The sequence below is a fragment of the Cherax quadricarinatus genome, chromosome 64, assembly GCF_038502225.1.
Source record: "Cherax quadricarinatus isolate ZL_2023a chromosome 64, ASM3850222v1, whole genome shotgun sequence".
NCBI classification, from domain to species: domain Eukaryota; kingdom Metazoa; phylum Arthropoda; class Malacostraca; order Decapoda; family Parastacidae; genus Cherax; species Cherax quadricarinatus.
This window is the reverse complement of record NC_091355.1, coordinates 12890565-12905564: the sequence shown is the minus strand read 5'-3', so window position 1 is coordinate 12905564 and position 15000 is coordinate 12890565. Positions and strand designations below refer to the sequence as shown.

The window sequence follows — 15000 nt, the reverse complement described above, 5'->3', positions numbered from 1 at the left end:
CTTTGATGGGATTCGAGAGTTTTCCCAGTGGTGCAACCTGGGTCAGGCTTCTGGGATGCTAACACCTTTTGGGATGCGACCCACACCGGTCGACTAACACCCGGGCATGTGCTTACTGCTACCTAGTCTACTTGGAGAGTGTTCCGGGGGTTAACGCCCCCGCGGTACAGTCCTTGACCAGGCCTCCCGGTGGACCAGGGCCTAATCAACCAGGCTGTTACTGCTGGCCACACGTAGTCCAGTGTACGAACCACAGCCCGGCTGGTCGGGTATGACTTCAGGTATCTGTCCAGCTCCCTCTTGAAGGCAGTCAGGGGTCTATTGGTAATTTCCCTTTTGCCTGGTGGGAGGCTGTTGAACAGTCTTGGGCCACGGACACCTAATGCGTTTTCTCTTAGTGTACTAATAGCGCCCCTACTTTTCATTGGGGGTATGTTGCACCTTCTGTCAAGTCTTTTGATTTCGTGGGGAGTAATTGTGTGTGCAGATGTGGGACCAGTCCCTCGAGGATTTTTCAGGTATAGATTATGATGTATTTCTCTCTTGCCTGCGCTTCAGTGAGTACAAGTCAAGTGACTTTAAGCGTTCCCAGTAGTTAAGGCGTCTGACGGAACTTGTATATGTATAGTAAAGGTTTTTGAATGCAACTGGTAGTGTACAACAGTAATCCAGCCTAAATAGAACAAGTGATTTAAAAAGGATTCTTCTTATCCATCCTATCATTTTCTTGGCAGATGTGATAGTGACACTGTTGTGACCCTTAAAGATGAGATCCTCTGACATTAACATTCCCAAGTAATTCACACTTCTTTTCCGCTCTGTTGTGATTAGAATTTACAGTATACTCAGTTCTAGTTATTATTTCCTCCAATTTCCCATAACGGAGTAGCTTATATTTGTCCTGACTGAATATATTGTTTTCAGTCGCCTATTGGAAAACCTGCTAGGTGAATAGGAACAGTAGATGTAAAAGGAAACTTGTCCAACGTCCCTACTAGTGCTAGGGGTCGAACCCCCGTACCCTTCATTTTCATTCATTCATGGGATATACAGACAGGCTTTTATACCTCAGTGTAAATACATGCTGAGAGTTCTACTTTCATCCCAAGTTTAGTGTTTAAAGTATGATGAATAGGATGAGGGTAGTCTTAATGACCCTCGTGTAGTTGATTGCATCAACCAACCTACTTTCCTTGCTTATAAATTTATGCTTATTGGAGTTGCACAGAGAAGCAGCGACAATGACTGGAAAAAAAATGTGCAGGATATAAATATCAAGTTACATTTGACATTTGAAGAGATGGTGTAAGAAGGTCCAGCAGTCTTGCCAAAGTTCACTCCTACGATACACTCGCCTCCGACAAGCATTTAATTAGCTCAGAAACAGCTTGAACTGTTATGTCTCGCTAAAACCGAGAGCTGGAAACTCACCGAGAGACGAGAAAAAATGAAAACACACTGAGAAGCCACAGAAACCAAGAAAAATGAGTTAGAAGCGTGTAAAGGAGAATTTCAGTGAGAGAGGAGTGTTGTAATCTGAAGCGGCGGCTCCACACCCGAGCCCTCCTGCGGTACACCACTACTTGATTAAGTTACCGCTGTGGTAATCTGCTGCTGGTGACAAGGGACGCCGCTTTTCAACCCCCTACCATCTTCCCCTTATCCCCTCCTCTCTCTCACCCCTTCCCCACGCCAACCCTTCTCCACCAACCCAGGGACAAAAAAAAATCAATTACATTTTGGCTAGTTTTGTGTAAGACTAGACTCTTGGGGCCCCAGGTGTTGGAGGCAAAGCAGGTAAGACGACAGTCAGGTCAGGTAAGGTGTTCATAAATTGGCAAGATAGACAGGCCATTGTTTAATCATTTGACGCAGGTGTAGATCACAGCATAACATGATCAGCGACTTAAGAACACATAAAAATAGATGCCAGTTACTTGATAAGGTCAAGTGTTAAAGGTACCTTGTGTTACCCTAGAATAACATTGCATGTATAACATACCTTACAAGCAACACAAAGCAGCAGTGCACGTGTCTAGCACCGTGAGACTCAGGTTACCTACCTGGAGGTTACCTGGAGGTTATTCCAGGGATCAACGCCCCCTCGGCCCGGTCCATGACCAGGCCTCCCGATGGATCAGGGCCTTATCAACTAGGCTGTTACTGCTGGCCGCACGCAGTCCAACGTACGAGCCACAGCCCGGCTGATCCGGCACTGACTTTAGGTATCTGTCCAGCTCTCTCTTGAAGGCAGTCAGGGGTTTATTGGCAATTCCCCTAATGCTTGATGGGAGGCTGTTGAACAGTCTTGGGCCCCGGACACTTATGGTGTTTTCCCTTAGTGTACCAATGGCGCCCCTACTTTTTATTGGGGGCATTTTGCATCGCCTGCCCAGTCTTTTACTTTCGTAGGGAGTGATTTCTGTGTGCAGATTTGGGACCATTCCTTCCAAGATTTTCCAAGTGTAGATTATGATACATCTCTCCCTCCTGCGTTCCAACGAGTACAAGTCAAGTGCTTCCAAGCGTTCCCAGTAGTTAAGGTGCTTGACAGAACTTATACGTGCAGTAAAGGATCTCTGTACACTCTCTAGATCTGCGATTTCACCTGCTTTGAATGGAGATGTTAATGTACAGCAGTATTCCAGCCTAGAGAGAACAAGTGTTTTGAAAAGGATCATCATTGGCTTGGCATCTCTCGTTTTGAACGCTCTCATTATCCATCCTATCATTTTCTTTGCACGTGCGATCGTGGCACTGTTGTGATCCTTGAAAGTGAGATCGTCAGACATTACTACTCCCAGGTCCCTTACATTATTTTTCCGCTCTATTGTATGGCTAGAGTCTGTAGTATACTCTGTTCTAGTTATTATCTCCTCTAGTTTTCCATAACGAAGTAGATGGAATTTGTCCTCATTGAACATCATATTGTTTACCGTTGCCCACTGGAAAACTTTGTTTATATCTTCTTGGAGGTTAACCGCGTCCTCAGCAGATGACAGCCTCGTGCAGATCCTAGTATCATCCGCAAAGGATGATACGGTGCTGTGGTGTATATCTCTGTCTATGTCTGATATGAGGATAAGGAATAAGATGGGGGCGAGTACTGTGCCTTGTGGAACAGAGCTCTTCACTATGGCAGGGACCAGATTACGGACGTGAATTACGGCACAATATATACACGGCTATATGGTGTCACTCCTAAACAGCTGTCTCACTGACAACCCAGTGTGACTGGAGAGAGAGAGACAGACAGACAGACAGACACAGACACACAGATGGACAGACAGACTTAGCTTGTGTAGTGAATCACTTGGCTCATTTCACCGCTGATGTGTGGTTGCTGACACCTGAGCGTGAATCTCTTATCAGTAAATAACAAGAGGTAAAAATCCACCGAAATAAACTTATTATTTTGACAAGCTGCAGCCCAGGTCATAGACTCGTGCACCTTCTGTTATTTTGTTTTACTAATACCAGCACATGTGGCTGCGGTGACAGATAACGCTGTCAAATCATTTAGACACAGAGGTCATTTAGACAGGTATGAGACCAGAGACAAAGTCACTCAGTAACATTTAAACATACAGCACAAACACCAGTATACAAGCTTTCCAGACACAAACAACAATGTAATTTAGGCCGAGAAGACGACAGTGAGACCGATAAGACGGTAGTGAGGCAGACAAGAGACCAATCGTGAATTTTTGCCTTAACACTTTACGTCGTGACGGAGACAAAGAAAACAATTGTTTAAGATTCACTGAAGAACCTCCTATCAGTACTCGAAATCCAAACCTATACATGAAGAAACTCAACAAGGTGGTTAATGGGGCTTATAACTACAAAAGGGTCGTTAAGGCTGCATGTCACCTGTTCACCAGTCGAGAATACTGCAATACCTAAAATGGAATTAAAGTACACGTGTATACATCTCGAAAGTACATACTGAAACGTTTATGTCCTCTTGAGAAAGAATAAATATAGAGAATATTGGAAAAATCACAGGAAAACGTTGACCAACATTTGTTTTTAATATAATTTTATTATTTTTAATTGTTAATTATTATTATTATTATTATTATTATAAAATTTTACAAAGGACATCACAAATGTAAGACATGTTTATTACTGCTACACAGCAGAATGAAAAATACAAGAAAAAAAAATTAACGAAACTGTTAGAAGTCTTAAATATTTGTTTAGATATCTGGACTTACTGTGACCGTCTGCGTACAGGATAGTTGCGCAATCCCAGCACGACGAAGAAGCCAGCGAAATCCTGGAAACACAGAAGGAATTCACAAACCATCCTCTTAAACTCTGTGGGAATTTGCCACTCAGGATTTGCAGCAGATTTCTCGATTTACGTTATTTAGATTAGATTTAGTTAAGTTGGATTGTCCTCTGTCAAATAAAATTAATTATTTTTTAGCTCACAACGGCAATAAAGAAAATGTATTGAGAAAGGTGTTAAAAATTTACGTGGAGAGAAGAGATAACGAGAACCTATCGAACTCGGTAGAAAAATGTGTATCAGCTAATCCCTGTGTAATACTCATACATCAGTCACTTATTTGAATGTCTTAGCTACTGTGAAATACTGTTTTGTTATTGAGAAAATGAGATGGACTCTGTCAAGCAGCTCAGTAAACACGGTAAGAGATGACCCAAATATTTTTTTTCCTCACATAATCAGTACAACCTCCAGACTGTCACAAAAGTTGATAACATTCGTCGTCTGAACCCAGTTTCTTAAAGATTATATTTACAAAAAAAAAAATACAGATTACTTGAACGAACACTGGCTTCAAAAAAAGAGCCTAGATCTCGATTTGGGAAGAGTACATTCAAAGTTCTAACACTTCACAAAACGTAATTGAAAACAAAAGTAACAATAGCACGAGCAAGTAACTTAGTTTTCTCCTGGCACCTCACACGATGCTGGCACCACACAAGCTTCTGATATCTCACAAGCTCTTGGCATACCATGTCCTGGTACTTCACAAGACACTGTTTTAGTGCCTCACAAGACACTGTCGTAGTGCCTCACAAGACACTGTCGTAGTGCCTCACAAGACACTGTCGTAGTGCCTCACAAGACACTGTCGTAGTGCCTCACAAGACACTGTCGTAGTGCCTTTATCTTGCATCATCATCGTTACAGACACAGACCACTGCTTCGTCTAATGTTTGACGGACGTAACATAAGAATCAAATGTGAAAGAAAAGAGGAGCATTTTAGGAACACAGGGGGTCGTGCCAGGAAGGGTTGGCTGGAGGGAATAAAGGAGGCTTTGAGCTCAATACTAGGGGCTTGACCATCCAGCAGACTCGTGTGAACAGGTCTAATTGGAGTGAGTGTAGACTTAATTAATTTTTTGTATGACTTGACGTGCTCTTAGAGTGTATGCAAATTAACACTTACGAAAAGGTTTAGGGAAACCGGTTAGCCGCACTAGAGTCCTGGAAGCGGGAAGTGCAGTTGCAGTTTAGGGAGCCACCATTACTGTTGTCAGCACACTTCTAACAAGACAGCGATTGAGTAAATAATGGTGATTGTGTTATCATTTTTAGACCACCCTACCTCGGTGGGAGACGGCCGGTGTTGTAACTCACGAAAGTGCTTGGAAGTCAACTAAAGTCGTGATGAATAGGTAAAACTGGTCAGTTAGCAAGAACTCGATTAAAAATTAAGTCCTTTCTAAAATTTTCTCTTATACGTTTAAAGATATATTTCTTTTTCGTTTATGTTAATGTAAAAATTAATAATTTTTGTACCAAAAGAACCTTAGAAAACTTACCTAACCTTTATAACAAGCGCTCGCTGGAGCGCAGCTTAGAGATGCATCATAATCTACGCCTGGAAAATCCTTGAGAGGCTGTCCCTTACTCTGCACACACAAATCACTCCCTACGAAAGCAAAACACTTGGCAGGCGAAGCAACATAGGCCCAATGAAAAGTAGGGGTACCATTAATACACTAAGAGAAAGCATATTAAGTGTCCGGGGCCCAAGACTATTCAGCAGCCTCCCACCAGCCATAAGGGAAATTATCAATAGACCCCTGGCTACCTTCAAGAGGGAGTTGGACATCTAGATGCTTAGTCAGTACCGGATCATTCGGGCTGTGGTTCGTACGTTGGGCTACGTGCAGCCAGCAGCAACAGCCTAGTTGATCAAGCCCTGATCCACCGGGAGGCTGGGTCGTGGACCGGGCCGCGGGGGCGTTGATTCCTGGAATACCCTCCAGGTAGGTAGAGATAAGTTTACAATAATTTAACAATAAACAAACACAATTAAATATTTTTTTTTCGTTAGGTTCAGAATGATTTTTTTTGCGAAATTATTGCATACACAAATTTTCGCTTGCCTTATTCGGCAAGAAGAGCGTTGGTATTTAAGTCAAAATAGCAAGTTTTATCAGTTCGGCACGACATTATATATATAAATATGGTCCTTCCCTACTGGTCCTCCACTCCACCATGACTGTCATCCGGTTAACCTGCCGTACAAATCTCGATTAATCGGACCATTATCACAAAACCCAAACGAGGGAGCAATTTTAATCTTTTATTGTGCAGCCATGATGGTAGTGGTGGTGTTGGCTGTGGTGTTGGTGTTAACAGTGGCATTATTGGTAGTGGTGGTGGTGAATTTTGTTAGTGAAAATGCTGGTGGTTTTGGCGTTTGTAATGATGTTGTAACTTGATTCTCTTGATGCTAGTGGTCCAGGGCATTGGAGCTACTGTGCCCTTGTCATGATGAAACTTGATTACCTCCCGTTTCCCTATAATTGTGACACGTGTTCCCCAAGGCATAGTGCTCGTCCTTAGTAACATAGAGACATAATTCATAGCACTGTCTCGTTTGCAGACAAGGCTAGAATTTGTACGAGAGTGGTATCTACTGAGGATACAGCGATCCCTGAAGTTGCTAAGCTGGTATAAGCCAAGGACTTCCCGTGTATGGGTCGGTAGGCTTGCTGCAGTGCTCCTACATTCTTGTTCTTATGCAAATCTTCCAGTGGGCCACTAATAATACAACATTCAACGAAGACGCATTTAAATTACTCTGCATGGAATACTTGAGGAAATACAGCTGGAACACAGTACACAACAAATTCGAATCACTCAGTAGAGCGGTCGTTTAATGTGAGACTTAGGAGTGGTGATGTCAGATCTCTCATTCAAGGATCATAACAAAGGTTATCAAAGCAGCAAGGAAAATGATTAGGTAGATAACCAAAGCATTCAGAACAAGAGATGACAAGTCTAAGATGACTCGCTACAAGTCTTTTGTTCCCCTTCCCTCCAGCCTGGAATATTGCTGCACGCACACGCACACGCACACACACACACACACACACACACACACACACACACACACACACACACACACACACACACACACCACCACCACCACCACCACCACCACCACCACCACCACCACCACCACCATTTTTAGGGTAAGCGAAATTGTGGAACCGGAGAATGTTCAGAGAACATTCACTGCACGTATAAATTCGGTCAAGCACCTGTATTACTGCGAACACTTGACGTCGCTCAAACTGTACTCCTTGGTTAACAGGCGAGAAAGGTGCATCATAATATACACGTGAAAAATTCTGGAGGGACTGGTTCCAAATCTGCACACCGAAATCACTCCGTATTAAAGCAAGAGGCTTTACAGACAATACAAAATACCTCTAATTAGAAAAAGTTGCGGTTAGTACACTAGGAGAGAACTCATTAAGTGTAAAGGGACCAAGACTCAACACCCTCCCCTCATACATATGAAAAATTACCAACGGACACACTGCTGTCTTTAAGTTCCTGAACTGAATTCCTACTCAGCCAAGATGTGGTGCATTCGCTGGTCTGTGTGTGGCTACCCCCAACACCGTGTGTGTGGCTACCGCCAACACCCTGTGTGTGGCTGCCACCAACGCCCTGTGTGGGGCTGCCGCCAACACCCTGTGTGTGCCATCAACACCCTGTGTGTGGCTGCCACCAACGCCCTGTGTGGGGCTGCCACCAACGCCCTGTGTGGGGCTGCCACAAACACCCTGGGTGGGGCTGCCCCCCAACACCGTGTGGGGCTGCCCCCAACACCCTGTGTGTGGCTGCCACCAACACCCTGTGTGTGGCTGCCGTCAACACCCTGTGTGGGGCTGCCACCAACACCCTGTGTGGGGCTGCCACCAACACCCTGTGTGTGGCTGCCACCAACACCCTGTGTGTGGCTGCCGCCAACACCCTGTGTGTGGCTGCCGCCAACGCCCTGTGTGTGGCTGCCGTCAACGCCCTGTGTGTAGCTGCCACCAACGCCCTGTGTGTGGCTGCCACCAACACCGTGTGTGGCTGCCGCCAACACCCTGTGTGTGGCTGCCGCCAACGCCCTGTGTGTGGCTGCCGCCAACGCCCTGTGTGTGGCTGCCGCCAACGCCCTGTGTGTGGCTGCCGCCAACGCCCTGTGTGTGGCTGCCGCCAACGCCCTGTGTGTGGCTGCCACCAACACCCTGTGTGTGGCTGCCGCCAACACCCTGTGTGTGGCTGCCGCCAACGCCCTGTGTGTGGCTGCCACCAACGCCCTGTGTGTGGCTGCCACCAACGCCCTGTGTGTGGCTGCCAACACCCTGTGTGTGGCTGCCCCCAACGCCCTGTGTGTGGCTGCCTCCAACGCCCTGTGTGTGGCTGCCACCAACGCCCTGTGTGTGGCTGCCACCAACGCCCTGTGTGTGGCTGCCACCAACGCCCTGTGTGTGGCTGCCACCAACGCCCTGTGTGTGGCTGCCACCAACGCCCTGTGTGTGGCTGCCACCAACGCCCTGTGTGTGGCTGCCACCAACGCCCTGTGTGTGGCTGCCACCAACGCCCTGTGTGTGGCTGCCACCAACGCCCTGTGTGTGGCTGCCGCCAACGCCCTGTGTGTGGCTGCCGCCAACGCCCTGTGTGTGGCTGCCGCCAACGCCCTGTGTGTGGCTGCCGCCAACGCCCTGTGTGTGGCTGCCGCCAACGCCCTGTGTGTGGCTGCCGCCAACGCCCTGTGTGTGGCTGCCGCCAACGCCCTGTGTGTGGCTGCCACCAACGCCGAGTGTGTGGCTGCCGCCAACGCCCTGTGTGTGGCTGCCACCAACGCCGAGTGTGTGGCTGCCGCCAACGCCCTGTGTGTGGCTGCCACCAACGCCCTGTGTGTGGCTGCCACCAACGCCCTGTGTGTGGCTGCCACCAACGCCCTGTGTGTGGCTGCCACCAACGCCCTGTGTGTGGCTGCCACCAACGCCCTGTGTGGGGCTGCCACCAACGCCCTGTGTGTGGCTGCCGCCAACGCCCTGTGTGTGGCTGCCGCCAACGCCCTGTGTGTGGCTGCCGCCAACGCCCTGTGTGTGGCTGCCGCCAACGCCCTGTGTGTGGCTGCCGCCAACGCCCTGTGTGTGGCTGCCACCAACGCCCTGTGTGTGGCTGCCACCAACGCCCTGTGTGTGGCTGCCACCAACGCCCTGTGTGTGGCTGCCACCAACGCCCTGTGTGTGGCTGCCACCAACGCCCTGTGTGTGGCTGCCGCCAACGCCCTGTGTGTGGCTGCCACCAACAGCCCGGTCTCTGACCTGGAGACCTGGTCGGGGACCGGGCCGCGGGGAGCGGTGACCCGGGAAACCTTAGACAGGCAAACTACAGGTAACCCAGTGTGTTGGTGTTATAATTTATCTTGTGTTTCTCTCGTTCGTTACTTGGCACATTCGTTACTTCTTTACATTCGTTAATTTATTACGCTCTTAACTTTGATACTCATTACTACGTTATATTCGCTACTTCATTACCCTCGCTACATATTACATGCGTTACTTGGTACATTCATTGCTTGATGTATAATAGTTTCGTCATTACATTCGTTAGTTGTTACCGAACAGTTATTTCCTCAGTGCACGCATTACTTAAATACTTTAATTAATCCATAGCATTCGTTAATTCATCATATTCGGTATTTGTTAGATTCGTTGTTATATTCCTTACATTAGTTATTACTTTAAATTGATTGTGTATTACATTCGATATTTCGTTACTTTTCCCCGCCTAATTTGATTTGTTACTTGTTATATTCATTATATTCTGTACTGAACTGCATTTAATTTATTCGTTATATTCTTTGCTGTGTTCAATTTCTAGATTCCGTTATTACGCTCATTCTTATTAAGAGATTAGTAACGTCGGGCCGCTGTACAAAGCAGCAAAATCAAAGATTTCCTTTGATTTTAATAAACTAGTAAACAGCAAATGAATTGTTTGATAACGGTGTTGTAACAACGCAAACGGAGCAGACATGTTTGATAATGGTGTTGTCTCGTAACAACGCAGACAGACGGACTGTGTGTTAAAGAAACAGAGCAAACAACGGAGTGTATCATAAGTAGGTAGACAAGTGAATTATTTTGTAATATATCATAGCTAACAAGAATTTTGATGCAACAAGTGTGTGTACTACCTAGTTGTACTCAACTAGCTGTGGTTGCAGGGGTCGATTCACAGCTCCTGACCACGCCTCTTCACTCATAGCTACTAGGTCACTCTTCCTGCTCCCCATATATATATATATATATATATATATATATATATATATATATATATATATATATATATATATATATATATATATATATATATATATATATATTGTACCCACGAAATGAGTGGTATTGATCAATAACAACACTGCACTAGCCAAGGAGTCGAACCCATGCTGTTTTGGCCCACCTTATGGTGAGAGAAAACGCATGACGCTTTAGACCACCAGACCACGCAATCCTTAAATTAACAATGGTGCAACTAACCAAGCTAGATGTTGTACCCACTATCGAAGGACGTCCACACCACTGTATGTTCTTCGATGGTGGGCACAACATCTAGCTTGGCTAGATGCACCATTGTTAAGGATTGTGTGGTCTAATGGTCTAAAGCGTCATGCTTTATATATATATATATATATATATATATATATATATATATATATATATATATATATATATATATATATATATATATATATATTATTTTTTTTATATCACACTGGCCGATTCCCACCTTAAGGCAGGGTGGCCCGAAAAAGAAAAACTTTCACCATCATTAACTTCATCACTGTCTTGCCAGAAGGGTGCTTTACACTACAGTTTTTAAACTTCAACATTAACACCCCTCCTTCAGAGTGCAGGCACTGTACTTCCCATCTCCAGGACTCAAGTCCGGCCTGCCGGTTTCCATGAACCCCTTCATAAATGTTACTTTGCTCACACTCCAACAGCACGTAAAGTATTAAAAACCATTTGTCTCCATTCACTCCTATCAAACACGCTCACGCATGCCTGCTGGAAGTCCAAGCCCCTCGCACACAAAACCTCCTTTACCCCCTCCCTCCACCCTTTCCTAGGCCGACCCCTACCCCGCCTTCCTTCGACTACAGACTGATACACTCTTGAAGTTACTCTGTTTCGCTCCATTCTCTCTACTTGTCCGAACCACCTCAACAACCCTTCCTCAGCCCTCTGGACAACAGTTTTGGTAATCCCGCACCTCCTCCTAACTTCCAAACTACGAATTCTCTGCATTATATTCACACCACACATTGCCCTCAGACATGACATCTCCACTGCCTCCAGCCTTCTCCTCGCTGCAACATTCATCACCCACGCTTCACACCCATATAAGAGCGTTGGTAAAACTATACTCTCATACATTCCCCTCTTTGCCTCCAAGGACAAAGTTCTTTGTCTCCACAGACTCCTAAGTGCACCACTCGCCCTTTTCCCCTCATCATATATATATATATATATATATATATATATATATATATATATATATATATATATATATATATATATATATATATATATATATTATACAATACAAGAATGCTATACAATACCGACAAGATGAAATTGAGACACATGTGCAACATCTGGGTATCTTTATTGTAGACGTTTCGCCCTCCAGTGGCTTTTTCAATACAAATTCCAGGACATAACTTGAAGACAGGAGAACTATGTACAGAAGATGAGGTAATCAGTATTGAAAAAGCCACTGGATGGCGAAACGTCTACAATAAAGATACCCAGATGTTGCACATGTGTCTCAATTTCATATATATATATATATATATATATATATATATATATATATATATATATATATATATATATATATATATATGTATATATGATGACCCCTACAGGTTTAGAGCTTCTTTATGTGTATAATGTAATAAAATAATGAAATTTTAAAAATAATAATTATTGACGAGGGATTTGACTACAATATCACGAACGCTTCCTTTCATGCCTATGATATACCTGTGACTGTTTCCAGAGCTTTTCTACTCCTGTTGCCCAGCCCTGGTCCAGGCTTAGTTTGGTGCTTGCCTGGTCCACCAGGCTGCTGCTGTTGGCGGCCTACTGACCCACATAGCCATCACTGCCTTTCTGATGGAGGTGATGCTTGTGAGTTTCCTCTTCAAGCTTTTAAACTTGTTTCGGCAGTGTTTCGGATTTCTTCTGTAGTGTGTTGAATAATCCGAGATCACGGATGTTGATACAGTGTTCTCTTATTGTGCCCATGGCGTCCCTGGGTCTGTTTCACATTTTCTGATATTAACATTTTCTTATCTTCTGAGGAGGATAATATTTGTTGTGGGATTTTCAAGGCAGAAATTTTAAGGCAGTTATATCATTATATATAAAATATATAAATACAACTAGGTCTCGATAGATGTGAATACTGAATCTCGTCAAGTGGTCGCATTATTCGAAGTTAAAATTATAAGTGAAATATGGTAATTGGTTCAGGACAATGGATATATGCAATGAAAATTTTTTAAGGTGAGCTTTTTTCCCCAAGGTAATACTACGGTAATATAATAGTAAATAATGTATTTATGATTCAGGTTTATAACACGATAATAGAGTAATTATATAAAGCAAAAATTAAAAAATATATATTGATATCGTTCCTGACGATATGACGATAGTGTCATTATTGTGGTTTTAAAATATTTTAGCAGCGTAGGCTGAAGAGTCTTATGTTTCTTTAAATCTTCATACATACGCTGGTAGGTGCAGAGAACTTGATCCACATCTCGGTGAATTTACATGCTGCTTCCATCCATGTTAGGGTCAGAATCCATAATTTTTTGCTTCATCACTTTTACAGCTGGAAAGATATCTTCAAATTCTTTGTGAGTAAACTCCTTCATTTGCACATTATCTGCTTCTTGGGAATTATTGTCGGCTTCTTCAAACGCTCGTTGTTGATCTATAAGATCATCATCGGTCAAATTTTCCAAGTGAAAATCGAACAATTCTCGGACATCGTCACTTTCTTGTTCATCAGAACCAACTTTTCTTCCAGTGTTTGTTGTTTCTTCAGTAACAAACTACTTTTGAGACAGAAATCTTAGAAATTATTTGTTCAGTGTGGCTGGCTGCGCCTCCATACCGCACGCATCTTGTAGTTTTTTTGTGGCCCAGTAGGGTTAGTATTTTCCATTACATCTTTGATGTTATAATTGTTCCAGAAGTCAGTTAGGGAAATTGCATCATCGTTTGTAGTTTTATTAATTGCAATTTCAAAAGTTTTTCTTGGGTAGTAGGCCTTAAATATTGGAATGGTTCCTTGGTTCATGGGCTGTAGTAAAGATGTGTCGTCATTTTTGCCCACAATTTGACGAGTTTGGGGCAATAAACAATCACATTAATTTAATTTTTGCTCGCATTAAGTGTGACCTGGTATAATTTAATGATTCACACTAAATCGAATCGTACTATTCGAACTCTTAACTAATAGCATTTCTCTCTCTCTCTCTCTCTCTCTCTCTCTCTCTCTCTCTCTCTCTCTCTCTCTCTCTCTCTCTCTCTCTCACTAATAGTTACGAGATTTAAATTTTCAACTTTAATACCCAAAACTTGTGCTATTTGATGAATATGAATTCAGCATTTCTGTGTAACAAATGTATGTTTTTACATGGAGGCCGCCTACTGCTTCCTGTAAGCTTCTTACTCTGTCACCTCTGTAATTGTTGCATTTTTTCTCGTTATCTCACCGTCCAAAACAGTCCTCGCATGATTCTGTATATGCTATTATTATTATAATCAAAAAGAAGCGCTAAGCCACAAGGGCTATACAGCGCTGCATGTATATGCTACAAACACGGCATTTGTCTGTCAAGAATCCAATTTCAAAGCTAACTTTATCATTTTTATTTATTTTCAAACTATCACCAACATTACTATCACCAGAAATGCAGTCACCAACTACAAGCTTTCATCAATATTAATACCATTAAAGTATCACCATCACTAAACTGTGACCATCACTAAACTATCACCATCACCAAACTGTGACCATCACCAAACTATCACCATCACTAAATGTTTCACTGTCTATTAAAATATTATAAACATTCACAGACATCTACAAAACTCTAAACCTCAGCTTGAATTTCACAAATCCTATAAATCTCACTCTGAATTATAAACAGTCTGGTTCATGTTCTGTACATATAATTCCTCAGGCTTCGTGTCACCTGGGTTGTTAGGGTAATAAGGTGATGTGTACATTGGTCAGGACTCGGCAGAGAGGCATACAGAGGACCTGGGGACAGTCTTAATTTGTTCCTATGTCAGTTAGCGGCTGTTTCGTATTCCACAGGAGTTGCCTATACAAGCTATATCTGTCTGTGTGTCTATCTGTATCTCTATCTGTATCTCTTTCCCTCTCCCCCCTCCCCCTCCCTCTCCCCTGCTTCTCCCCTCTCTCCCCTGCCTCTCCCCCTTCTCCCCTCTCTCCCCTGCCTCTCCCCCCACCCTCTCTCCCCCTCTAACTCTCTGTCTCCCTCCCCCCTCTTTTTCCCCCCTCTCTCACACGGAAAATTCTTAAGCTGCTTTTCGACTGCGCCATCATTGTAAATTGAATTATGCACGTTGAGAGTAAGAGAATCAGACACACGGAGAA

General features: G+C 43.9%; 1 protein-coding gene across 5 annotated transcripts in view; it reads right to left on the bottom strand.

Annotated features, from left to right (window-relative positions):
- fj (four-jointed box kinase) overlaps window positions 1-15000 on the bottom strand; it is a 531076-nt gene that overhangs the window by 56677 nt on the left and 459399 nt on the right. For 3 of the 5 annotated variants that reach the window (XM_070098782.1, XM_070098783.1, XM_070098781.1), the window contains one exon: window positions 4221-4282. The exons of 1 other annotated variant lie outside the window; for it this stretch is intronic. The gene's annotated coding sequence lies outside the window, so the exon portion shown is untranslated. The remainder of the gene's footprint in view (window positions 1-4220; window positions 4283-15000) is intronic. One more of the 5 variants, XM_070098784.1, reaches the window with a different exon arrangement.